Here is a 26,118-nt window from a genome sequence, read left to right as displayed (position 1 = left end):
AATCCCAGCACTTTGGGAGGTGGAAGTGGGAGGATCACTTGAGTCCAGGAGTTCAAGATAAGTCTTGGCAACATAGCAAGACCCAGTCTCTACAAAAAATGAAAAAAAAAAAAAAAAAAAGCCTGCTATGGTGGCATGCACCTGTAGTCTCAGCTACTTAGGAGGCTGAGATGGGAGGATCCCTTGAACTCAGGAGGTTGAGGCTGCAGTGAGCTATGATCACTCCAGTGTATTCCAGCCTTGGTGACAGAGAGAGATCCTGTCTCAAAAAAGAAAAACATAAGAGAGAGAAAAAAACAAAGAGAAATCTTTCTTAATCTTTTTGTGCTTCAGAAACTGTTCACTCCAAAGAAACACCCATTCTCATGTCACTTAAATGACTCATGGTTGCCTCCCTTGTTTACTGTGGCAAGGTCAGACACAGTCCTTCTGAATTCCCATTCTTGGCTTCATAAATTATTACAGAGCCACTGACCAGTTAGAAAAGATGCTTGTTAACCAAACTTGGGTTAAGTTTCTTTCCTTTCCCCAGGTTCCTCACTTTAACCCACTCTCAGCTTGAGCTAGCATCAACTCCTCCTGAGAATAGGTTGGCCTCAAGATAAACATTCTCTAATCTGCTGTCTAATCAAGCCACCCTTTCATCCCACTTCCCCTGTTTGGCTGTTTCTAGCTTTGTTTACCCACCTTCCTTTGGAGAGGGTGAAGGGTGGGGAAACCCTCTTTTTCCCTAACCCTTGAAACATCTGTGGATTTTTTGGTCAGAGTGATCGCCCTATTGCAATAGTCTCCCTTTGCTATTGCATAGTGCCTTCTCTGCTACCTCTCCCACTTCTTGCAGTAATCGTTTCTAATAAGCATCCTTATAAAGTTTGGATTTGTTTTCTTATTTGCCAGAACCAAACAGACTTCTGATTACGTTCCTGGCCCAAAAGCCCTTGAAATTTCAGCAAGCCACCTACCTCTTCTTAGATTCTGTTCTTTCATATGTAACTTGGGGATACCTATCAGGACTCTTGTGAGAATTAGAGATGTAAAACCCTGAAAACATGGTCGCTAGTCAATTAATAGCAGTCATCACTCTTGTTATTATGAGTCTAGAGTGGTACATCAGAGTTGATTTGTGAAAGGCCTTACAGACCAGATAGAGAAACCTGTCATAATCACTGCTGTTATCTTCAACACATGTCCAGTGCTTCTCACACGCATAGTATCTAACCAGCAAGTATTGACAGGGAATAACTTTATCTCACTGACAGTGGGAGCGATGAGAATGATGGCTGGTTTAGAAAAGGCAGGTTGGTCACTGTGGACGTTCACTGGCCTTTTACTACTAAAATTCTCATCTGACTCTCCACACCTGCCACCCTGATGGCCCCTGTGCTGCGTTTGATGCCGCCTCTCTTGGAGAATGGCCATGGTGATCATTCCTGTCATCCTCTGAAATCAAAACAGAGAACGTGGAGCACTTTTTTAAAAGCCTGAAGGGAATGTAGACATTCCTACACCTGGTGAGACGTTTCCCTAGTCTCTCCTCGGTTCTCCCCCCGGGGGTGTCACCGCCCCCTGATGCCCCGCCCTCCCCACGACTCTAGTTCCTCCCACGACTCAAGTTCCTCCCACGTAGCCCGGTGCTAGGGGCGCATTTCCCCGGCTTGCCGCGGCTCCTTTGCGCACGCCCAGTGGTAGGCGTGGGTAGGACCGCGTAGCGTCATCAGGGCGCGCGCCGCAGAAAGCGCTGTGGTTGCCGGAAGTTGAGTGGCGGTTAGTGAGCCGCGGCGGGTGAGGGTGTAGTGGGGTCTTACTGGGCCGGTTTTGGAGGCCAGGAGTCAAGGGGCGAGCTCGCCAGGGAAGGCGAGGGTCACAGCAGGTCTCAGGATCCTCCTCTGCCGGCTTCTGGGCGGTCCTTCTTTCTCCAGGGATTCACTGATTACGGCTGTCGCCCTTCCTCTGTAGCCGCGTCCCCTCAGACTGGTTCAGTCCGGGGTCTTCTGACTAGGAAGCTCCTGCTAATTTCCTGTTAGCCCCTCCTGTCCTCTTGGTAGGGAATGCTCAGAATCTTCAATGTTGGAACATGGGAGATAGGACATTTGGATTCTCAGCCTGGCTGTGTCTGGATTTCCCTGTCTCTGGCACGTTCCTTCCCCTTCTGAGCTGCTTTTCCCTCATCTGTAAAATGGGAATGATAATCTGTCATTTGTTAAGTGAGGAGATTAAATAAGTTTGCTTTCTGAGAAAGAAAGTTCTCGATTCCATGATTACAGGGTTAGAAACTAATGCATAATAAGAATCAATCCGGTCAAGTAAATGTGGGTGTTAGAACATTTGTCAGAAATATAGTCAAACTTTTAATTTTACCAGAATGAATTTTATAAGTACAGTACTAACATACATGATGTTGGAGAAGTAAAAGCCAAACTGTGTGGGTGTGTGCACGTGCGAGCAGTTTCCTGATTTTTAAACACTGGCGACCGTTGCAATTTTTTTAAAAATTGGCAAGTAATTCTGTTTTTTAAAAACATTGGCAACTCAATCTTTACAAAACCTTGTTCAGCTGTAACCAGTCATATCTGTGGCTGTCAGTTTGGGACCTCTGGGTCCCAGGCTCCCTTTTTCATTGACTACTTAAGATTTTTTTTTCTCTGACACCTCTGCCCACTGGCCAGATTTCTTCAGTGACAGAAAGCTTTCTAATTCTGGTTGCTCCTGTTTGGTCCTCTCCCAGTTCTGACTCTTAGGTTGAGCTGAAAGCCATTACTCAGTAATCTCAGCTCACTGTTTCCCCTTCAGGCTCTTAGAATCACTCTTGCCCTCCATCATTGAAAGCTGCTAGTTTGTCTTCCTCTTCCCACCTTTTTTTCTCTAGGCTAAGCATATTTAACGTATTTGCTCATAGTAAACTTAACAATTTTGTCGTGTTTTGTTATATCCCCAGCATATAGAGCAATGCCTAGCATATATGCTCAATAAATATTTGTTGAATGAATGAATACAACAAATATTTGCCTTGGTGTGCCTGGCATTATTGTGGGCACTGGTGATCTATCAGTAAAATAAGATGAAAAAAAACTTGTTTTATGGCATCTTCTAATAATAGTGGTAATGGCGGTGGTGGTGGCATTGTCAATAAGGGTTGGTAGGTGTTTCAGATCCTGAAACGTACCACAAAAAGAAACAGGGTTATGGGATGGAGAGTAACTTGGGGGAAGCATAAAAGATAGCTCGTCAGGGATGGCTTCCCTGAGGAAATGACCTAACACCTGAATAAAGAAAAGGCCAGTCTTGGAAAGGCTCATGTTGCTTAACTGCTCCCCTATCCCCCAATGCTGCTCCAGTCTTGTTAAGCTGCTTGCACGTGTGTCCACATATAGCCTCTGCTTCTACTGCTTCAAACATCTCTCCTTCCCCTTCCATTTATCTTGGCCAACTCCTTCCTTCCCTCATGTGACATGATTTTGAAATCCTTTAAGAGCTGAATACTGGACTTTCCATTATTCAACCACAAGTTCCCTTTTCTGTTCCTAGCCAGCATCTCATTATGGAGAATAATGTGTATCTTACTCATTTTTGTATCCCCAGCTTGCAGTACAGTGCCAGACAAAGAGCTCAGCTAAGGCTCTGTGTCTGGCACTGTACTACAAGCTGGGGATACAAAAATGAGTAAGATACACCCCTGTCCTCAAAGAGTGTACTTTTTTTTAAGTCAAGGAGATAGCAATGATATGGCATGAAGCTATTGCAGGGGTTTGGTAGAGGAGGACTTAGGGTGCTCATAAGTCAGGCTAACTCATCAGAGAAGGCTTCAGTGAGGTGGTGCTGCTTTAGCCAAGACCTAAAGGATGAACAGGATTTGATAGGTGAAGAGAGGTGCGAGGTGGGATGAGCAAAGGGCTAGACTAGAGGTGAGAATGCATGGCCTGCTTGTGGTTCACCAGAGTGGCAGTGTGGTGGTGTAGGATGAGAGGTGACTGGAAAGGTAAGTGGTAGCCACATTGTGAAGAGCCTTGTGAACGATAACATGTTAAGAGCACATAGACTTTGGGATCCAAGATAGCTTCATACCGATATTTGCATTGCCACTGAACTAGTTTTGTGACCCTGGGCAAGTCACTTCCTTTCTAAGCTTCAGTTTCCTCATCTGTAAGAAGGAGAAATAAAAACTGAATGAGGTGATATGTTACTCACTTGGCGCTGGTAGATGATAAACACTCAATAAACAGTAGTTATTAATATTGCCAGGTCCAGAAGTTTGGACTCTAAAGTGTGGGGGCGAGGGTGGAGAGCAGGACACTGAAGATTTGATTATTATTTTTTTTTTTTGAGATCAAGTCTCACTCTGTTCCCTGGCTGGAGTGCAGTGGCGCCATCTCAGCTCACTGCACCCTCTGCCTCCTGAGTTCAAGCGATTCTCCTGCCTCAGCCTCCCAAGCAGCTGGGACTAAAACAGGCTTACACCACCACACCCAGCTAACTTTTATATCCCTAGTAGAGATGGGGTTTCACCATGTTGGCCAGGATGGTTTTGATCTCTTGACCTTGTGATCCACCTACTTTGGGCTCCCAAAGTGTGGGGATTACAGGCGTGAGCCACCATGCCTGGTCAGGACACTGAAGATTTTAAAACATGTGACATCCTCTTATCGTTTTAAATTACCCAGGCAGCAATGTGGTGATTACATTGAACAGAACAAGACAAGCAGGGCACCAGTTGGGGCAGTTGCAGTGATCCAGGTGATAGGATGAAAGTCTGGATGAAGGCAGTGACAGTGGAGATGGAGAGGGATGGAAGAAGATGAAAGATTAAGGAGGTGGAATTTGCTGGACTTGAAAACTGATTGGATGAAATAGAGAGGAAGGGGACAAGAATCAGGATCCTGGTGGCAGGAGGGCAGAAGTGAATTTGCTGTGTGGAGTTGAGCAGTAACAAAATTCTGTGACTAGTGTCTCTGATTGATTAGCCCTGACCTCCTCTTTGATTTTATTGGAAGTCAGTTTGCCTCCTGCGTCCATTTCTACCCATGGGATTGAAATTCACTAATGTCTTCCTCTCCTCTTTCTATCTCTTGATCTCCCTACCCTTCTCCAGTTTGATTAAGGCCTGATTGTATAATCAAGGGAGAATAAATACTGGAGGTGCTGCTCTGTTAATTGGTAATCAATTTGTATTTCCATAATCTTGGCAGACTGAGGAACAGCCTATTCACTCCATCTCAGACCAGCTTCAGAATAATCACTTTTGGGATTTCCTCACACCTTCATCCCAGTTACCATCCTTGAACTTGCTCTGGTTTGTCAGCCTCTCTGAGTGTGTGGTACTGAAAGGAAGTCCTCTTTTCTTGAGGACTCTAACCATGCAGGGAAAGACTGCACTTTCCTTTTGGTAACCTAAGGCCCTGCCAGCTCCATTGTAGACACATCGTGCTTTTGACTCTATTACACTGGTGTGCCAGCAAACAGGCCCTCAGCACGGCCCAGCCCTCCCCGTATCCTCAGGCAGCTCTCTTGTCCATTTCCCTTTATGTCTTCCACATATTCATTCCTCTCCCGAACCTCCTACCTTGACTTTTGCTCCACTAAGTTGCAGCCATCAATTAAGGCTTCTCAGCTTCCTCCTCTGTCCTTTACAAACTAATCTTTAGCTGACCCTATCCTTTTGCATTTTATTCTAATTCTGTGATAGAAATGGTGTTTAAGACTAAGTCCTCTATTTGTGCTTGAGATCCCATCTCCTCCTGTGCCTCAAGGACCGGGTTCCATCATTTGTTCATTTTCTTTACCGTTTCATCAGCCCTTCCCATTTAAGTATTCTCTGTTTACTCTCATTTTGGAAAAAAACAAAAACCCTTCAATTAACCTGTGCTGCACCCTGTCACGTCTCTTTTATCCAGCCACCTTTCTTGGAAGAGTTATCTGGAGTTGCTACCTCTGCTTCCTTAAGTCATCACTGAAATCCTGCTCTCATCCCACCACTCCCCAAAGTCATCAGACCTCAACATTGCCAGATACCTGATCACTTTTCCTTCCTTATCTTTCTTGGCACATCTGACATTGCTGACCTTGCCCCTCACTTAGGAAAACCCAGTCCTACTTTGTATTATCTCTCAGACCATTTGCCCCTCAATTTCCATTGTGGGCTCTTTTCCTCCCCTTTGTCCCTCACGTGCCAGTTTTTGCAAAGACTCTGCCCTCTACTGTATTCTCCTCACCCCCAGCTTCAAACTTGTTTATATGCGCATGACCCCTGTTCTGTATTATGATCCTGGATCTCTCTTGAGTGCTACCCTCAAACTCAAAGGAGTCTAAAACTAAGCTCCTCATCTTCCCTCTGAACCTGCCATTGTTTCTCCATTTTTAAATCTTGCCAATTCCCCTCCTTCCGTTTAGTCATCCAGAACAGAGCCCTGAGAGTTGTCTCAGGCTATTCCTCTGGTACTATCCCTCCTTTCCATCTTCCAAGTCCAGGCAGTCATCAGAGTTCTACAGATTAACTTCCTTGCTATCTCCTCCATTTCCTCCCTCGCTGCCTCAGTTCAGGACCCCCTCCCTTCCTGCCTGTCTTTCTGCACAGCCTCCCAGCTGGTTGCCCTGCCTCAGCAGTCTGGTCCTCACTGCTATGGATTGCCTTTACTAAAATAGAAATCTATGCTAAAATACAAATGCATAGCTTTTCACATAAGGCTCTTCGTGATATGGCCTTTGCCTGTTTTTGTGACATGGTCCAGCTACTCTGCCCCAGGTGCCTCTCCTTGCTGCCATACAGAACTCATTTGTGTTTCCTCAAAATACCGTCCTATTTCATTCATTCATTGTTTTAGTCATCAACAAGTACTTATTAGGCACCTATGAAGTGTTAAGACTGAGTCAGGTGCTAGAAAAACAATGATGAATGGGGGAAAATGAGAAGCTGACATGGTTCCTTTCTCATAGAATTTTTATTCCATTGAGGAGGATAACTGCATATGTGCTATGAAGATGAGGTACTTGGTGCTCTTTGAGGATTAGAATATAGCAGGATTGACCTAATCAGGAGGTGAGGAAGTCATGGAAGGCTTCCCTCAGAAGTGATGATTGAGCTGTGATTTGAAGTGAGCAAAAAAATTTCACTAGATGACAGGTATGTGGAGGTGGACAAGAACATTCTAAGCTTGTGCAGAGGCCATGGGGGTGTTTGTGGAGTTGACGATGTCGAGCTGAGTTAGGTTCCTCCCTTTGCCTGGGGAGTCCCCACTCCCTACCTCTAGCCTCCTCATCCAGGGTTCCTTTGCATGGGGCTTGGGCTGCCATCTAACGCCCCCCTCTTTCCCAGCCATCTAGGGTGGGTTTGGAAGTTTGTGGAACTGTTTTATTTTGCTTTGTTCTGTGACATTGACCAGAGGGCATTACTGCATTTATTGAGAGAGAGCTAAAGATGCTGAACAATCTGCAATGTGCAGGGATAGCTCTAAACAAGAAGGAATTGTCCCATCCAACATGCCTGTAGGGCCCCTGTTGAGAATCTACTTGGATGTTCTTAAAACCTTGGCTTAAGGGTTTCTATAGAACGTTCTTAAACCTTGACTTGGCTGGGTACAGTGGCTCATGCCTATAATCCCAGCACTTTGGGAGGCCGAGGTGGAAAAATCATGAGGTCAGGAGTTCGAGACCGGTCTAACAAACATGGTGAAACCCCATCTCTACTAAAAATAAATTAGCTGGGCATGGTGGCGAGCGCCTGTAATCCCAGCTACTCAGGAGGCTGAGGCAGGAGAGAGGCAGGAGAATCACTTGAACCCAAGAGGTGGAGGTTGCAGTGAGCTGAGATCATGCCATTGCACTCCAGCCTGGATGACAGAGCGAGACTCTGTCTCAAGAAAATAAAACAAAAGCCTTGGCTTAAGGGTTTCTATAGGAAACAGTGTTGCCTTATCATTCTGATTTAGATGTCCCTTCTCCTGTAACATTCTGTACAAACACCAGGCTGTACTGTACTTGTTTTACCTCCAAATTGCTATACTCTGATTCTTCTTCTGTTTTGCTGCCTGCTTTGCCTTCAAAATTATTAGCTCTTTAAAGGTGGGGATCGTAGCTTTTTTGCTATTGAACCCTGAAATGTAGCATAGGGCCAAGTATATAACTGTTTATTGAAGAAATAACTAATAGAAACTCCAATTTCTGTCTTTCTTTTCTTTTTCTTTTTCTTTCTTTTTTTTGTTTTTTGAGACAGAGTCTCACTCTGTCACCCAGGCTGGAGTTCAGTAGCACAATCTCAGCTCACTGCAACCTCCGCCTCCTGTTTTCAAGTGATTCTTAAGCCTCAGCCTCTCAAGTAGCAGGGATTACAGGTGCCCACCACTACACCTGGCTCATTTTTGTGTTTTTGGTAGAGACGGGGTTTTACCATGTTGGCCAAGCATGTTACTGGTGAACAGTCTGATGATAGTCCTGCTTTTTAAGTGCCTCCTATGGGCCATATATATGCATTTTCTAGTTTAATCCTTACAATAATTCTGCACAGTAGGTGATGTCCCCATCTAACAAGAGGAAACAGACTTGGAGAAGTCAAATGACTTGTCCAAGGTGTTGTGGCTAGAAAATATCAGAGGCAGGATTTGAACTCAGGTCTCTCTGGCTCGTGAACCTATGGCCTTTCCAGTCGAGCAGACTTGAAAGGTCCAATTGTTTTCTTGAATTTAGATGTAGGGCCCTATATTTACCTCTACGAAATTTCAAATCTTGTTAAAATAGGCCTGCTATTCCAGATAGTCAGAATTTTTTTTTTTTCTGAATTTCAGTCATTTGTATTGCCTGTTTCTTTCTGTGTCATGACTTGTATAAAATTGATAAGCAAATCTATATCATTAAGTCACTGGCAAAATGTGGTAATAAGAATACTTTATTGAATATATTTATTTATTTGCCTGTTCCCCCTGCTCTTAGCCCCAGCACACGGTTCAGTGCACATGAAGTGCTTAGTAAATATTGATAAATATTCATGCGAATAAATAAAATAAATTGGATAGGCCCAGATACAAAGCCAAAGACCTACCACTGTTAGCTTCTTTCTAATTAACATTAATTCATTCGGTAACCAAGATCCTTTGAATAAGATTATTTTACCAGTTCTTAATCCCTCTAATTATGTCAGTATCTAATTCCTGTATATTCATCTCGTCCATCAGGATTTCTAGAACAGCCTTGTGAGAGACATTTCTGAGGTCTGTATATCCTGTGTCCATGATTCTTCCCTGATCAAGGTAGGAATACAGTTACTCTGTCATGACTTTTTCTTAGAAAAACCATATTGTGATTACTTAGGGCTGCTTCATACAGTTATGCAGGCTGTACACTGCACAAGAGGCCAAAGCAAAGGGAGTTCCATTTATATCATAGGTATCGTGGGTATAGTTTTGTAATGACAATGGCAGAGAAGGCTACAATGTCTTGAGCTAATGTAATCAACATATTTACACATTTCTCTAAAGGAAGTAAAATCTTGAAGAAGGGGTGTAATTTTCTGATTGCACCGAGGTGCTGAGTGGACTAGAGTGCACTAGTGCGTCACAGATTTTGCTTTCCTGGGAGCAAAACTTCTGTTCAGTAGTCTGTAGAACCCATCTTTATTCTTCTCTTTGAAAAATCAAACATTTTGAAAATATGAAATCTGGCCTTCGCTTGGCCTAGTCTTTCTGTACCTCTCCCATTTCTTAGGATTGTTTAAAGATCACCAGAAATGAAAACCACAGAGATGTTATTATTCAGAAGCAAGCCTTCATAACTCAGCCAGCTTTTAGGAAACTATCACAAATTTTAGTTGTTGGTTGGCATAGGGCTCCACAGTGATTCAGATGAATCCAGGTGGCTGTCTCAGATGAACAGAGCAATGGGCGACACTGTTGATCAGTGGAGGTAACAAAAGGACTCAGAAGTAGGCACGCTGCCCTCCATCTTCCTGGCAGTATTGCTTCCTCTCCCCTCTTTCCCACATTTTCTCAGCTGTCCATGTCCCTCTCATGTAAGCTTCTTAAACCCCATAATGCTGGTATTCAGTGCATCCATTCTCAAACACTGAGGCTGATGGACACCAGATTGCTTGTGAAGGTGAAGGATATTATAGCAGAAGGAAACCAAAATAAAAGAAAAATAGCTCTGGAAGTAACCAATGAGCAGGACAGATACAGTTTGAAGACTGTGTTCCTGCTTGTTCTCTGGTTGACCCACTGAAGAAGAAATCACGTTGATTCAGAGGTGGCTCAGATGGAGGTGAGGAGGACAACTCACCCATCATAGCAATTATCCTAACTGCCCGTGTGATCAGCTGTTACCACAGAAATCACCTGAAAGCACAGTCACAAACCCATTTAGCTGACTTGATGACTTGATGACTTGATGTCTTGTTGTCCTGTGGAGACATTAGTTTGGCTCAGGGACATCTTGACTCTAATGCAACTTTTAAAAGGAAGTGTAGTTTCTGTACCCAGCTCGTTCCTCTGTAGGAGTCCTGAGTTCTCATCTTCTGGTAGAGCCTACTCTTTCTTCTAAGTTTAGAACTTCTTTCCTTCTTTTGGAAGAGAAGGCTTTAAACCTCCCTCTTTAACAGGCTTGCAGATTGTTTCCGAAACTCATGAGGTTGCAGGAGCATCATTAGTCTATAAAATGTGCATTGGCTCCATATGCCAAAGCAGCCCCCTCCCCCACTCCTGGTGATCTCCACCTCCTTTTTACACATCGGCAGCTAAGAACGTATTCTGTTTGTCAGCAGGACTGGGTCATGCGGTTTGGTGCTTATTTTAATGACTGCCAGGGCTTGCAGCCCCGCAGCTGGGAAAATGAGAATAGAAGCCTGCTCTATGTGCTCCATTTTGGCCCAGAGAAGGTACTTCAGGGCCAAATTGCAGTTATTCTGGCACTTCTGCTAAGTGAATGGCCCCACTTGGGCTCAGAGAAATCGGACACTGAGTGCTCACTGCACTTTAGAACTTGCTCTTTTGGACTTCTTGATGACCTGTAGTTGGGCACTGACCATTTCCTTTTAATTAAGCCTCTGTTGCAATTGCAGCGCTCCTTTGAGGGAGGTAGACTTTAAATGAGGCATGTTTTAGGCAGAGAAAGTTTTCATAGCATGGGGAAGGGGAACCACATTAGTCAGGCATTGTTGGCTAATAGGAGGCAGTAACAAGGAAAACTACCAGCAGCTACCATTTATTGACTGCTTGCTGTATACCAGGCACTGTAGCAAGCACATCACCAACATTTAGCCCTGCCAGCAAGTTCTGGAGTAGGTGTACCTGTCCTTATCTTACACCTGAGTAAATCCAGGTGCAGTGGGGTGAAGGAACCTGCCCTAACCTGCCCTGGGCTTCTCAGCCAGTGGAAGGTGGAGGTGGAATCCACACTTGGGTTTACTTGACTAAGACCAGATTCCTGACTGCATTACATTACTTCTGCTTTTAGCATTCTTTCCCTGAACCATTAAAAACCTCTGTTCATGGCTGAACCTGGTGGCTCACGCCTATAATCCTAGCACTTTGGGAGGCTGAGGCAGATGGATCACCTGAGGTCAAGAGTTTGAGACCAGCCTGGCCAATGTGGTGAAACACTGTCTCTACTAAAAATACAAAAATTAGCTGGGTGTGGTGGCGCATGCCTGTGATCCCAGCTACGTGGGAGGCTGAGGCCGGAGAATCACTTGAACCCGGGAGGTGAAGGTTGCAGTGAGCCGAGATCACGCTGCTGCACTCCAGCCTGGGTGACAGAGCGAGACTCCATCTCAAAAAGCAAACAAAACTCCCCTTCTGTCCTAAAGCAAATAGACAAAAACCTAAAACACACACAGAAAAATTAGAGTGAGATAATTTTTAGCATTGTCAAGTTGGTTTGCTTATGGACACTAGAGGTCTGTGGGTCTAGTTTTCCTAAAGACAGGTTCTTTTGTTTTTGTGTTTTCTCTCCCTCTGTTGTTTATATTCTACAATTACTTCGTCACTTTAAAATGAATTACTTCTTCACTTTAGAAATTCTGTACTTCTTCATTTAAAAAAAAAATCGTACACTTCTTGATTTACAAAAATCCTACACTGGCTTGATATTTGCTGTGTCCAATCCTATTAGACCCCTGCAGAGGGAGAATGGTTGGGCAGCCTCACTCCAGGAAGCACTTCTGCTTCAATGAATTCCATAAGCAGCCAAGCCAAAATACTTCCATCCTCAGCTTCTTTAATAACAAAATGCCAGAAAACTTTATGGAAATGATTTCTCCTTTAGGCTCCTCATTTAGAGCAATGAATTGCTTTTTACCAAAGCAAATTTAAGTAGGTCACCTGTGAACTGTTGGATGAATACATGAAGGTTCTCTTCGTAGGACTGGTGTAAAGATAGGGGTTTTGTTCTACTTTTTTTTTTTTTTGAGACGGGGTCTCGCTCTGTTGCCCAGGCTGGAATACAGTGGTGCAATCATGACTCACTGCAACTTCGATTACCTGGACTTAGGTGATCCTCCCATTTCAGCCTCCTGAGTAGTCAGGACCACAGGCATGCACTACTTCTTCAGGTTAATTTTTTAAAATTATTTGTAGAGATGAGTTCTTAGTGTGTTGCCCAGACTGGTCTTGAACCCTTGGGCTCAAGCAATCAGCCTGCTTTGGCCTCCCAAAGTGCTGGGATTACAAGTGTGAGCCACTGTGCCTGGCCCTTTTTTTTTCTTTTCCTTCCTGAGACAGGGTCTCACAATGTCACCCAGGCTGGAGTGCAGTGGCACATTCATGGCTCACTGCAGACTCGACCTCTTGGGTTCAAGTGATCCTCCCACCTCAGCCTTCCAAGAAACTGAGACTACAGGCACCTGGCACATTTTTTTATTTTTTGTAGAGATGGGGCCCACTGTGTTGCCCAGCCTGGTCTTGAACTCCTGGACTCAAGTGATCCTCCTGCTTCAGCATCCCAAAGTGCAGGGATTACAGTTGTGAGCCACTGAATCTGTCTCTATTTTACTTCTTTATTCAGGGATAACATACATAAAGTGCACTGATCACAGATATTTAGCTTGTGGCTTTTTACATAGTTATTTGCCTTGTAACCACCACCCAGCTCAAGATACAGAATATTTCCATCTCCCCAGGAGCCTTCCTCATGGCCTTCTCAGTCAGTAGCCCCATCTCACCCTGTAATCACCATTCTAACTTCTGTCAGGTTGATTGGTTTTGCCTGTTGAACTGAGTATAAAGCTGTGTGTATCTGGGTGATAAAATTGTTCTTACTGTTTTATTTTGGAGCAGTTTCAAGCTTACAGAAATACTGTAAGAGTAAGACAGAGACCTTCCATTTATCTATCTCCCAGAGACTCCCATTCAGCTTTTGTCCCAATAATGCCCTTTTATAGTGGAGCATCATCCCAGGATCACATGTGGCCCCCAGCTGTCAGTCTTTGTGGTCAATCTGAAATTGTCTTCCTTTGACTTTTAAGATGTTGGCACTTTTGAATACTATAATCCTGGTCATTTTGTAGAATGTTTTTCAGCTTGGGTTTATCTGATGTTTCCTCTCATGAGATCCAGGTTGTGTATTTTCATCCGAACACCACAGATGCTGTGTTCTTTCCATGGCATTCTATCAGATAGCACACAGTGTCTGTTTGTCATGTTGCTGCTGGTGTTAACTTTAATCTCTTTACTAAATTGCTATCTTAATGACCAGATATTTTCACTGTAGCTACCGGTACGCTTTCAGAAAGAAAGATTTATTCTTGACTACTTTTGTATGCAATTAAAGTTTTATTTGCACTGATTTGTGCATGCGTGTTTCCTGTCTGCTAAGGTCTTAGTCCTGAAAAAACAATAATAGGGTTAGAGACCGAAGTCATATGGCATATCACCATATGTTCTTCATGATTCATTATTCCCTATTCCGTGGCAACTAGCTTCCGGGGTTTGTTCTCACAGTCATACAAGCTTGGGTTATTTCTTTCTTTTGGGAAGGAGATCTATAAAAAGTACCCTGTTATTGTTTTGTGTTTTTTCTTGTTTTATTTTTTGAGACAGGGTCTGGCTCTATCACCTAGGCTGCAGTGCAGTGGCACCATCTTGTCTTACTGCAGCCTCAATCTCCCAGGCTTAAGCGATCCTCTGCCTGAGTCTCCCAAGTAACTGGAAACACAGGTGCTTGCCACCACCATGCCCAGCTAGTTTTTTTTGTATTTTTTTAAGAGATGGAATGTTGCCCATGTTGCCTAGGCTGGTCTCAAACTCCTGAGCTCAAGCTGTCCTCTCGCCTCAGACCCCCAAAATGCTGGGGTTACAGGTGTGAGCCACCTTGCCTGGAAGATAAAGGTTTCTAAAATTCATCCTAGTAATGATTGAGAGCTGCTCTGCAAGGGACTAGGGACATTGAAAGGAATATAAACCAGGATCTGTATTTGTGAAATTTACAATCAAGTTTGGTGGAGGCAGACAGGTAAGCAAAGAGTTGAAAAACAATACCAAATGTGTAGGTAGCTTAGAGCCAGGAATGATTAAGTATAGCTGCCAGGGGAGGAGTATGAGGGGAGTGAAGACAGGTGAGGCACCTCTGAGAAGGCTTTCCCGGGCAGGTCACCTCCGAGCTGGCTTTTAAAAATGTCAGGCAGTCACAGAAGCAGGGTGAGGGAAAACAGGAAGCACTTTTCAGACAGAGGGGCTGTCAGTTCTAGGCCATGGGGGCCTGAGAGCCACTGTTAGAGGAGCATCAAGTCAGAGGTGCGGAGTGACAGTGCCGTAGGGTAGGACTAGAAAAGTTGGAAGGCAGCAGCAGGGGTCTGGGAGAAAGCATAAGGAAACCATCAGAGGTGTGGTCATATGCCTGCTTACGATGTAGAATGCTGCTAATTCGGTCTTTCCGGAATGTTATGAGCCTCAATAAATATCAAATGAGCTTCGTCTTGGCTTAATGATGCTGAGAGATGTGTGAGTGCTCTGAGTAGACTGTATTTGCCAGTTCATAAAGAAGTATTTGCAGCATTACAAGGTGCCTATTGCAGACCAGCAGATGTGGCCTTAGAATCTGGCCTTCGTCCTCAGCAGTCCTCACTTGTCTTTACTGCCCTTTAAAAAGATTATGCCAAAAATGTCAGTCTCCCTCAAAACAAAATACATTATTGGCACCTTCAAAGAATCAAAGGGTAACAGATTTTGAAGATCATTTAGTCCAGTGGTCAGCAAACTACAGCCTGTGGGTTTTGTGCCAAGGGCGTTTTTTGTGTAGTCCAAGAGCTTAGAAATTTTTTTTGCAGTTTTTTAAAAGTCATTAAAAAAAATACACAACAGACTGTTTGCGGCCTGCAGTGCCTTAAAATATTTACTATCTGGACCTCTTAGGAAAAGCTTGCCAACCCCTGATCTTATCTGACTGCCTGATAAAGTAATCCTTTGTGCAGTATTACTTAGCAAATAATCATCCAATATATACTTGAACACTTCCACTAATGGAGAACTCATCTCTCTGATCTATTTCCTGTTTGGACAACTTAAGCTGTTAGTAATTTTTAAACTCTGCTGAAATTTATCTTACTATATAGCGTCCATCCATTGGTTCTTTGTGGAAAAAGACAGCTATTATTTCGTTTCAACCTTTACTGAGCTCTTACTATGATCTAGGTACTATGCTCAGTCCTGAAGAAAAGACTGATTTCTTGGAACCAAAGCAGTTGAGCTGATATCTCTCCCTTTCTCTGTCTTCTTCTTGCCATTGTATTAGGACTTTTTTTCTTTAATTGTCTTCATTATTTTGATATTGTTATTTTATATACATAAGACAAACTTTAAGAGGCAAAAAAGGTCATGCAGTGAAAATAAGTCTCCCCACACTCCTCTCTCCTGACCCCCAGCAGCTTTCTTCGGAGGCAACCTTACGGCATGTTTCCTGTGGGGATTTGACCTTAAAGAACAAAAGATTTGGGTCCATTTGGACAGAAACTTTTGATACGTCCTCATTCAGTGTTGTTTCCTGAGCTCCTACTCATGCTGAGTGTGACTCAGTTTTATTTTCATTAAAGTCTGAAATTTGTTCCAAGTTTGGGTGGTAGACACAGCCCCAGGCAGGTTGAATTGGTTAGCCACACACCCTGACAGCTTTTTGGCTACTGTAGACTTTCTTACACTGCTGGAGTTCTTGTTCATCACGGTGTTGAATCCTTATGAAAACCTTTCCTGTTTAATTGGCAGTGACAGAATCCCATCTTGTGTAACTCCTGGGTTTCACATCCTGAAATAGTTTGAAATAAAATTGAAACACACTTACATTGATGCCTATGTCAGTTTCTTTTCTTGACTGTGTCTGAATATAATGTTGAAGTGTCAGAGAAATAATCTTTTATCTTTCTAAGCTAAGCAGAGGCCAGAGTTTCACTTGTGCGCTCCAGGGTTATACAGGCGAGCCTTCCTTTTTTAGGAAGTGGATAATGTTTGGATCTAGATTAGTGACACATAAATAACTACCTAGGGCTTACTTCCCCCAGATTCCCCTCTGACCATTACTTTTTAAATCTTGCCTTCCAGCTTAAAAACTATAGTGATGGGACATAGATGTGTATGTTCCTAAGTGATACTTTTACCATAGAGTGCCTTCTTTAGGTATTTCCAGAAGATTCCTCATCATGCTGCTGTTGGCTTAAGACTTCTCTGTTTTCCACCTGTCATGAAACAGTTTCAGCAGCTGAACATCAACTATATCCTCTTGTGAAATAGGCTCTTTGGTTCTGTTCAGAATTTCCCTAAGGCCAAATAAGTCAGAAAAATATTTGAAGGATGTACCTCTTATGCAAATTACTTTTGTGCAGTCATGGTTCACTGCAGCCTCAGCCTCCCGGTGGGAAGCTATCTTCCCACCTCAGCTTCCTGAGTAGTTGGGACTACAGGTATGCCTGGCAAATTTTTTAATTTTTTTGTAGAGATGGGGTCTCACCATGTTGCCCAAGCTGGTCTCAAACTCCTGGGCTCAAGTGATCCTCCTTCTGCATCCTCCCGAAGAGTTAGGATTATAGGCATGGACCGCTGCACCAAGCCTTTGTTTTTCCTCTGTAAAAGTAGTTTGTTTCTGTTTACAAAATACAGGGAAGGAACAAGGGCAATACCTGAAACCCCTTGGTCGCACATCTTCTCAGTCTCTGCTTCTGTAAATACCCTTTGTTCAACAGCAAACTCATACTGTACCCGAGTGTTTTCTCACATCTTAGCAGCTTCAGTCTATAGCATATGACCAGGTGGGAAATAGATGCCTCATTCACAGGGTAGGGCTCCCCTCCAATTAGTGTTCCATCTCGCTTTTGCTAATATTGAAACAGAAGTAACTAGTTGGTCTTACTATTTGTTTTTAAAAACTCTGTCATGAACAAGTAGGTCATAAGCAAATTATGTCTACACAACTCCTGGAATTGTTTCAAATAAGTTTATAGGCAGTGACTAAGGCCCTTTCCTCTTTCTGATCTTTCTAGGTCCCAGGCTGCCTTCAGCACCTGGACTGCCATCTGGGTCCCCCACATCCCAGCACAGTGATGGAGGAAGGGAAGGCCAGGCCAAGCATGAGGAATAAGCACTCTATGTTGGGCTCAGACCAAGAGTCTATGGTCTTGAGACCTCTGTTTGTCAGTTTTCTTCTCCATATTCTCTTCCACCTATTTCTGCAGCCTCATGAGCTGTTTTTACTTCTGGTAGTGGATCTTGGCCTTCTCATTCCTCTTCTCCAGGTAGCTGTCACTGGCTATTACTTCCAGCCAACCTCATGAACCAGCCACCCCCAGGTAGACAGGCTTTATTTTAGGCTTCAGACGCACAATCTTGAAGGCGGAAGGAACCACCGTCTGCTTTTTCTTGTCATAGGTTGGTCCCATCAAACACCTTGAAGTGGTTCAGGGCAACCTGTCCTTGCTTGGTCTCGTGGGGCTACATGCCCTGCACAGTCTGCCAAAAGATTCGGCTAGGGGCCTGGAAATGGTGGGGGCCTCGGGAAGGGTTAATGTTCATCACTTGTGGAGGAAGACCGGGTACTTTAACTTGTTTCTGTAGAAATTGCCCTTGCAGAAATGTTGATGCCCTTGCACCACACGACCACCATCTCCTGGCCCAGTAATACCTGCTTGGCCATGATGGCTGAGGCGGCCCAGGAGAGAGACTTGGCCATCGAGCACCAGGATTTGCCCCTCTGCCATCTTTGGCAGCCACCTGGGAAAACATCTTTTGTTTTTTTTAAGACAGAGTCTTGCTCTGTCACCCAAGCTGGAGTGCAGTGGCATGATCTTGGCTCATTGCAACTGCCACCTCCCAGGTTCAAGCGATTTTCCTGCCTCAGCTTCCCGAGTAGCTGGGATTATAGGCGTGTGCCACCATACCCCGCTAACTTTTGGTATTTTTAGCAGAGACGGGGTTTCACCATGTTGGTTAGGCTGGTTTCGAACTCCTAATCTCATGATCTGCCCACCTTAGCCTCCCAAAGTGCTGGGATTACAGGCATGAGCCACTGTGCCTGGCCAACACCTTTTTTTTTTTTTTTGGAGACGGAGTTTCGCTCTTGTTACCCAGGCTGGAGTGCAATGGCACGATTTCGGCTCACTGCAACCTCCGCCTCCTGGGTTCAGGCAATTCTCCTGCCTCAGCCTCCCGAGTAGCTGGGATTACAGGCACACGCCACCATGCCCAGCTAATTTTTTGTATTTTTAGTAGAGATGGGGTTTCACCATGTTGACCAGGATGGTCTCAATCTCTTGACCTTATGATCCACCCGCCTCGGCCTCCCAAAGTGCTGGGATTACAGGCGTGAGCCACCACGCCCAGTCCAACATCTTTTTTTTTTTAAATAGCTTTAGCATCTTATTTTTTACCTTAAAAAAAAAAACAGCTTTATTGAGGTATAATTAGTACACAAAGTATCTGTTACTTTTTTTTTTTTTTTTGAGACAGAGTTTCTCTCTTGTGGCCCAGGCTGGCATGTAATGGTGTGATCTCAGCTCACTGCAACCTTCGCCTCCTGGGTTCAAGCAGTTCTCCTGCCTTAGCCTCCCAAATAGCTGGGATTACAGGCATGCACCACCAGGCTGATTTTTGTATTTTTAGTAGAGACAGGGTTTCGCTATGTTGGTCAGGCTGGTCTTGAACTCCTGACCAAGTGATCCACCCGCCTCTGCCTCCAAAGTGCTGGCATTACAGGCCTGAGCCACTTGACCTGGACATGTCTGTTATTTTCTAAGTAGTCATCCTTAGTCACTGTTACTCAGCTACCGAAGTGCTGTAGATTAGAGTTTTCTTTTTTGTCTTTGTGATCCTTTGGCACTGGTAAAATTCCATCTTGATGACCTCAGCAGGTCATCAAAATTATGATTAAAAACAAGTTACATTTGCCCTTTAAGAGAAAGTTCTGAATGACCGACGTGTGTAGGGACCTGACAGTCTGTCACATAGAGAGTTTTAGATGAAATCCTTTTGTACCACTGTCTGCAACTGTGTTGATTTCCTTCCACATTGGACGATGGCTCTGCCCACGGCCTTTTTGTTTTGACTGTTGGAGAGTAGTTTAGCTTGTGAATGTTTTTTCAAAACAGTTGGTTATTTTTTAGCATGTGTGAAGCTGATAGGCAGTAGAAAGTTTCTGAAAAGAGGTTTCTTCCTTCAAGGCAGTATAGTATAGTGACGAGAATAGGGGCTTGGAAGCGGGCAGACCTGGGTTAGTCATCTCAGTTCTACCACTTCCTGTGTGACTCTGGTTAAGTTACTTAAAGCTCCCAGTGCCTCAGTTTTCTATTCTGTTAAGTAGACATAATCTGACCACTGTCAAGGGAATAGCATGTAAACTATTGTCAAGGGAATAACATGTAAACTATTTAATGTAGTGCCTGGCACAGAATGAGCATTTAATAAGAACAGTCACTAATATGACTATTACTACTGCTGTTATCTAAATAGTTTTGAACAGGATATTATCAAAACATCAAGTACAGTTTATGGTAGTAAATGCCCTAATGGAAGTGTTCATCTGTCACCATGGAGAAGGGAACCGTTAATACCCACTGACTGTTACTGACAGCTTCATAAGGACCTTAAGTGATGAGAAGTACTTTCCCTAGTAGAGAGGGGAAAGGTTTCCTAGGAACATCAGCCATGCATAAGATCAGGAAACTAGCAGGCTAAGGCTGTAGCACCTTATTATCTGTGTGGTAAGGCCAGTAAGGTTTGGTTTGTTTGTTTAAACAAGGGAGCAACCTATGCAGATCATTCCTGGTGGCAGTGTGCCATCTTGTTTAGAAGAGACAGGGGCCAAAGGCAGTGACCTGTGAGCATATCACTGCAAGAGCTGAGGTATGAGATGCTGGAGCCTGGCACGTGGCAGTGGGAATGGAGAGAAGGCAGGCAGACCTAGACAGGAAGCATGAAGTTACATGAGGAGTATGGGCTTCAGAGTGGCATTGGAAGCTGAATCCTGGTTTTCCCACTTCCCTAGATGTATAGCCTTGTGTGAATTTCTTATTTTCTTTCTTTCTTTCTTTCTTTCTTTTTTTTTTTTTGGAGACAGAGCCTCGCTGTGTTGCCCAGGCTAGAGTACAGTGGCGTGATCTCCATCTCAGCTCACCATAACCTCCACCTCCCAGGTTCAAACGATTCTCCTGCCTCAGCCTCCCAAATAACTGGGATTACAGGCACCCACCACCACGCTTAGCTAATTTTTGTATTTTTAGTAGAGACGGGGTTTCGCCATGTTGGCCAGGCTGGTCTCAAACTCCTGACCTCAGGCGATCTGCCCGCCTTGGCCTCCCAGAGTGCTGAGATTACAGATGTGAGCCACCACACCCAGCCTCCTTGTGTGAATTTCTTACCTCTCTGAACCTCAGTTTCTTCCTCTATAAAACTGGAGCTCTTCCTTCTTAGGGCTTCTCAGAGAATTGAATTCAAGTGAATACCCCTGCTGCTGTGCCTAGTTTTGGTCTGTGTTCAGTACTGTTACCTTCATGTCATTCCAGAGGACTGTTTAAGGTTGAGCTTCTAGGAATTAGTGCTTTCTTGCATTGAGAGAGAGAAAAATTGAAGATGATGTTGAGATTTCTTGCTAGAATGTAAGGTGATACTATTAAGCAAACTAGGAAATACGGAGAAAGGGGTAGAATTTAGGGAAAATATATGTTGACTTTTTGGATTTGTTGAATTTGAGATTTTGAAAAATCTAAGTCGTGGCTTTAAAGGACACTTAAATACACGTTTAGAGGTTAGAGCTAGAAATATAGTCCTGAGATTCATTGGCATATAGATAGAAATTGTTGTAGAAAGTAAATGACTGGCCAGGAGTAGTGGCTCACATTTGTGATCTCAGCACTTTGGTACGCCAAGGTCGGTGAATCACTTGAGGTCAGGAGTTCAAGACCAGCCTGACCAACATAGCAAAACCCATCTGTACTAAAAAATACAAAAAATTAGGGCCAGGCGCGGTGGCTTACATCTGTAATCGCAGCACTTTGAGAGGTCGAGCCAGGCAGATCACTAGGTTAGGAGTTCAAGACCAGCCTGGCCAACATGGTAAAACCCCATCTCTACTAAAAATACAAAAAAATTAGCCAGGCGTGGTGGCATACGCCTGTAATCCCAGCTACTTGGGAGGCTGAGGCAAGAGAATCACTTGAACCCAGGAGGCGGAGGTTGCAGTGGGCCAAGATTGTGCCATTGCACTCCAGCGTGGGTGACAGAGTGAGACTCTGTCTGAAAAACAAAAAAGAAAATGAATGACGAGGAGAGGGCTGAGCATGGAACCCTTCAAAAACCAACAGTGGAAAGAAAATGCTAGCTGCATTTTGAAGGAAAAGATGAAAAGGGAGAGATTAGAGGCCCAGAAGACAACACAGGAAGCTGTGAGAGTATTTCTCCACACGTGTGCCCCAAATCCTCAAATCACCTGTTTTTCTTTTTCTTTTTCTTTTTTTGCGGGGAGACGGAGTATTGCTCTTGTGCTCTTGTCGCCCAGGCTGGAGTGCAACTGCAACCTCCACCTCCCAGGTTCAAGAGATTCTTGTGCCTCAGCCTCCCAAGTAGCTGGAATTACAGGTGCACTCTACCACACCTGGCTAATTTTTGTATTTTTAGTAGAGCCGGGAGTTTCCCTGTGTTGATTAGGCTGATCATCTTGAACTCCTGACCTCAGGTGATTGCCACCACCCACCTGCCCCCTGCTCCCCACCCCCTTGGCCTCCCAAAGTTGCATGACCCACTGAACCTGGCTAAATCACCTGTTTCCCGTTGGGCAAAATTATAAAAATTCTTTCAAACAGTTAAAAGCCAAAAAATATTTAATAGGAGTTGAGGGTGCATTCAAATACATTTGAGGTGATTTTGAGATGGGGCCTCCAAAAATAAGTGCCAGTGACCTGTAGGCATCAAGATAGCACCAAACCCACAGCAGCATCACTTGATATAATAGGCAAACTCCAGACTTACGGCCTCCATCACTATTCCTTCTTCTCTTACCGAATCATCTTTCCTCCACAGGAAGTAGGGGTGAGACCCAGGCATCGTCATTTTTAATAAGTGCTCACGATGGTGAATGTTTGAAAACGCTTGGTCAGGCACTGTGAGGCATGATGCTGCAAGCCATACTGAGGCAGTGGAGAATTTTAGGAACAATGATGTGTTGTCTTTTGTGATCAATGAAGCTTATCGATTATATAGAAAAATATTTATTATAATTCCCACCTCATGCCTTCTGTTTGCTTTTATTTTTTTTAAGCCCCCATTGTGAATCTTTCATTCATTCAAAATTGGACTTCTGTTGCCAAAGCATCTTTTTAAATGTGGAAAGCATATTCAGCCTGTTGAAAAACAAGAACAACAAACCACCCATTAGGAATCCAATGGCAATCTAAGCTTCCCCCCTGGAACTTGCTGGGGACGAAGTCAGTTGCTCCCTCTGGTGATTCTGCCTTTACAGCCTGTTCTCTTTTGAGCATTCTACTATGAAATTGCATTTTAGAAAGCCACCGCCACACTCCTTTTAAACATAAAATCCAATGGCATTAACCTGTCATTTTCTTTGATTTCTAGTGTTCATTCATCACTACTCTTCTCAAAGTTTTTTATTGCTTTGGGTTGGTAGATAATATGTACTGTCCTGGTGTACCAATTACAGCTTTGTTTTACTGTTTCTGTTTCCTTTTTCTTTCTTTCTTTCTTTTTTTTTTTGATGGAGTTTCCCTCTTATTGCCCAGGCTGGAGTGCAATGGCACGGTATCTCGGCTCACTGCAACCTCCACCTCCCATGTTCAAGCAGTTCTCCCTCAGCCTCCCAAGTAACTGGGATTACAGGCATGCGCCACCATGCCCAGCTAACTTTGTATTTTTAGTAGAGGCAGGGTTTCACCATGTTGGTCAGGCTGGTCCCAAACTCCTGACCTCATGTGATCCACCCACCTTGGCCTCCCAAAGTGCTGGAATTATAGGAGTGAGCCACCATGCCTGGCCTACTGATTCTATTTCTTTTTACTCCCTAACTGTGGACATTCTTTAGGACTTTGTGGGGCTTTTCTTTCTCTGAGTAACTTCTAAGAACTGATCATTCTCACCTGTGTTAGCTATGCTCTCAGTATTCATATCCAGTTTCCTTGGCTTATCTTTGCCCTGCTGTTGTCCACAGCTGAAAATGTCTTTCATTATTACTCTTCTGAAACTTGCTTTGCTTCTCAAGGGGATTTTCTTTCACTCAAGCTGCTATTCTCCTGGCCAGTCATGGCTTGACACCTCAAGGGCTTTGTTCTCTCTTTCATTCCTTGAGTCTACCAAGATACCGAGCTAGGTCACCTTTTCTCTTAAATCAACCCCAACAAGGGTCTCCTTCTTTTCAGTCTTAACTCCTCTGCTCTAATTCAGATCTTTATCAATCCTTGAGCTCTTAGCTGATTTTCCTGCCTGCCTCCTTCAAAGCCCTTTAGCCACTGCAGAATCGTATTCGCCATGCAGGACTGCCAGTGGCTTCCCCCTCCGAAATTATTTAGCCTCTCATTTGAAGCTTCTCCATAGGTGTTCGCCCATCCTGCTCAGCTGTGTGTGTGCTGGTCTTGCACAACACAAGCCCTCCACGTGAGGACAGCTGGTCTCACATGTCCCCATTTCTGCCACAACTGTTCCTCTGCTCTTTTTGTTCCTTCTGCCCTCTATCCATATTCCCCCACCCCTTACCCATCCTTTCCAATATCACTCAGTGCTTATCTTCTTCATGGAGCCTTTCCTAGGGCTGTTTCACATTCATCCCCTTCTTCTTGATTTTAATACCTTTTACGTAGAGCACTAACTTTGTATTTCATAACACAGTTTCTATCAATCCAAAACTCCTTATCTCTAATTCTGAATCCAACAAGTTTGGAAAACTGAAAGCTTTTTAATAGTCTTGGTGAAGAACTCAAGTGAAACATCCTTGAGTAGATGTGAGCTGTATTTTAAAAATGTATCCCATTTGGCCAGGTGCAGTGGCTCATGCCTGTAATCCCAGCAAGGCCAAGGCAGGAGGATCATGAGTCCAGGAGCTCAAGACCAGCCTGGGTGACATGGCAAGACCTGGTCTGTACCGAAAATACAGAAAAATTATCCAGGCATGGTGGCGCATGCCTGTAGTCTCAGCCACTCGGGAGGCTGAGGTGGGAAGATTGCTTGAGCTTGGAAAACTAAGGTTGCAGTGAGCTGAGATTGTGCCAGTGTACTGCAGCCTGGGCAGCAGAGCATGACCCTGTCTCAAAAAAAAAAAAAATGTATCCCATTTACTGTGATTATTCATAGGTTCTGCTGCAGAAATACTCATATGTCTGGTTGTGGGGTAATGGGTAATTGGACAGAATGGAAAGTGAAGGGACCTCATAAATTTGCTTTTTGGAGCTGCCAGATTTCTTTAGTATTATGCTTCTCAAACTGGGGTGTGTTACCCCTGAGAGTGTGGAGGGATTATAGAAAGTTAACAGTATACATGTGCATGATTGCCAGGAAGGTCAAATTTATTTGATAATTTGAGGGGGGAAATGAAATAATAAGATATGTATCATGGCATGAAATGCAAAATTTCCATGCATTGAAAAGATAAAACATGAGATTTCAAAGAAATGTAGGCACTGTAGGAGGTGGGGAGAAACACATCCTTCATTATCTGCCTCATCTAGAGGTGCTAAAGCACTGCTCTCATACAGATAGAATTCTGGCAGTTTGGATTGTTGCATTTCTCAGTGGCCAGAGTTAGGACTTTGTACTTGCAGAGTTCTCCAGGACCACACAAGATGACAAAAGCTTCTGAGATAGTGACTGTGTCAAAGAAGGAATAGCAGTAGTACATCATTAGTCCTTTTTTGAGACTGACTCAAATAAGGAAGGAAGAAGCATAAACGTTAAGGCCAGAAAGCGTTGCTTAGAAAAATCACTGTCATGAGGAGAATCAGCTTGGCAACATAGGCCAATTAGGATAGTTTTCAAAGTTATGTCTTTTTTTTTTTTTTTTTAATTATTATACTTTAAGTTCTGGGGTACATGTGCAGAACATGCAGGTTTGTTACATAGGTATACACATGCCATAGTGGTTTGCTGCATCCATCACCCCGTCATCTACACTAGGTATTTCTCTTAATGCCATCCCTCTTCTATTGCCTTACCCTCTGCTATCCCTCCCCTATCCCCTACCCTCCGACAGGCCCCAGTGTGTGATGTTCCCCTCCCTGTGTTCCAAAGTTGTGTCTCGAGTGAAATAAGCCAGTCACAAAAACACAAATACTGCACGATTCCATTTACATAAAGTAGTCAAACCCATATAGACAGAAAGTAGAATGGTGGGTGCAAGGTCCTGGGGGAAAGGAAATGGGGAGTTATTGTTTAAAGAGTATAGCGTTCCAGTTTTGCAAGATGAAAAAGTTCTGGAGATCTGTTTTACAACATTGTGAGTATACTTAATACCACCTAACTGTATACTTCGAAATAATCTAGATGGTAAAGTATATGTTACGTGTTTCTTACCACAATCCAAAAACAAGTTCTGTCTTAAGATATCCCGTAGACATCTCATTACTTTTTGTTTGTTTGAATTAAGCTTTATTACAAATGTTCTTTCTCACAAGCTTTTGCATGGATATGTTATTTTACTGTGTTCCGTTTTGTTTTTTAGTAGGCAAGAAATAAT

General features: G+C 43.8%; 1 long non-coding RNA gene and 1 pseudogene across 1 annotated transcript; one reads left to right on the top strand and one right to left on the bottom strand.

Moving 5' to 3' along the window:
• The first annotated feature begins 1,726 nt into the window (after positions 1-1,726).
• On the top strand, positions 1,727-26,118 carry LOC135268875 (uncharacterized). Its single transcript, XR_010337228.1, has 3 exons — positions 1,727-1,764; positions 9,159-9,233; positions 26,104-26,118. It is a non-coding gene; the product is annotated as an uncharacterized LOC135268875 (long non-coding RNA).
• Positions 17,452-18,151, bottom strand: LOC105731284 (large ribosomal subunit protein uL13-like; annotated as a pseudogene).

The sequence above is a fragment of the Aotus nancymaae genome, unplaced genomic scaffold (assembly GCF_030222135.1).
Source record: "Aotus nancymaae isolate 86718 unplaced genomic scaffold, 86718_ANA_hifiasm-v0.15.2.pri h1tg000046l, whole genome shotgun sequence".
Lineage (NCBI taxonomy): Eukaryota > Metazoa > Chordata > Mammalia > Primates > Aotidae > Aotus > Aotus nancymaae.
Note: the sequence above shows the minus strand (reverse complement) of the source record. Positions and strands in the feature narration are given on the sequence as shown.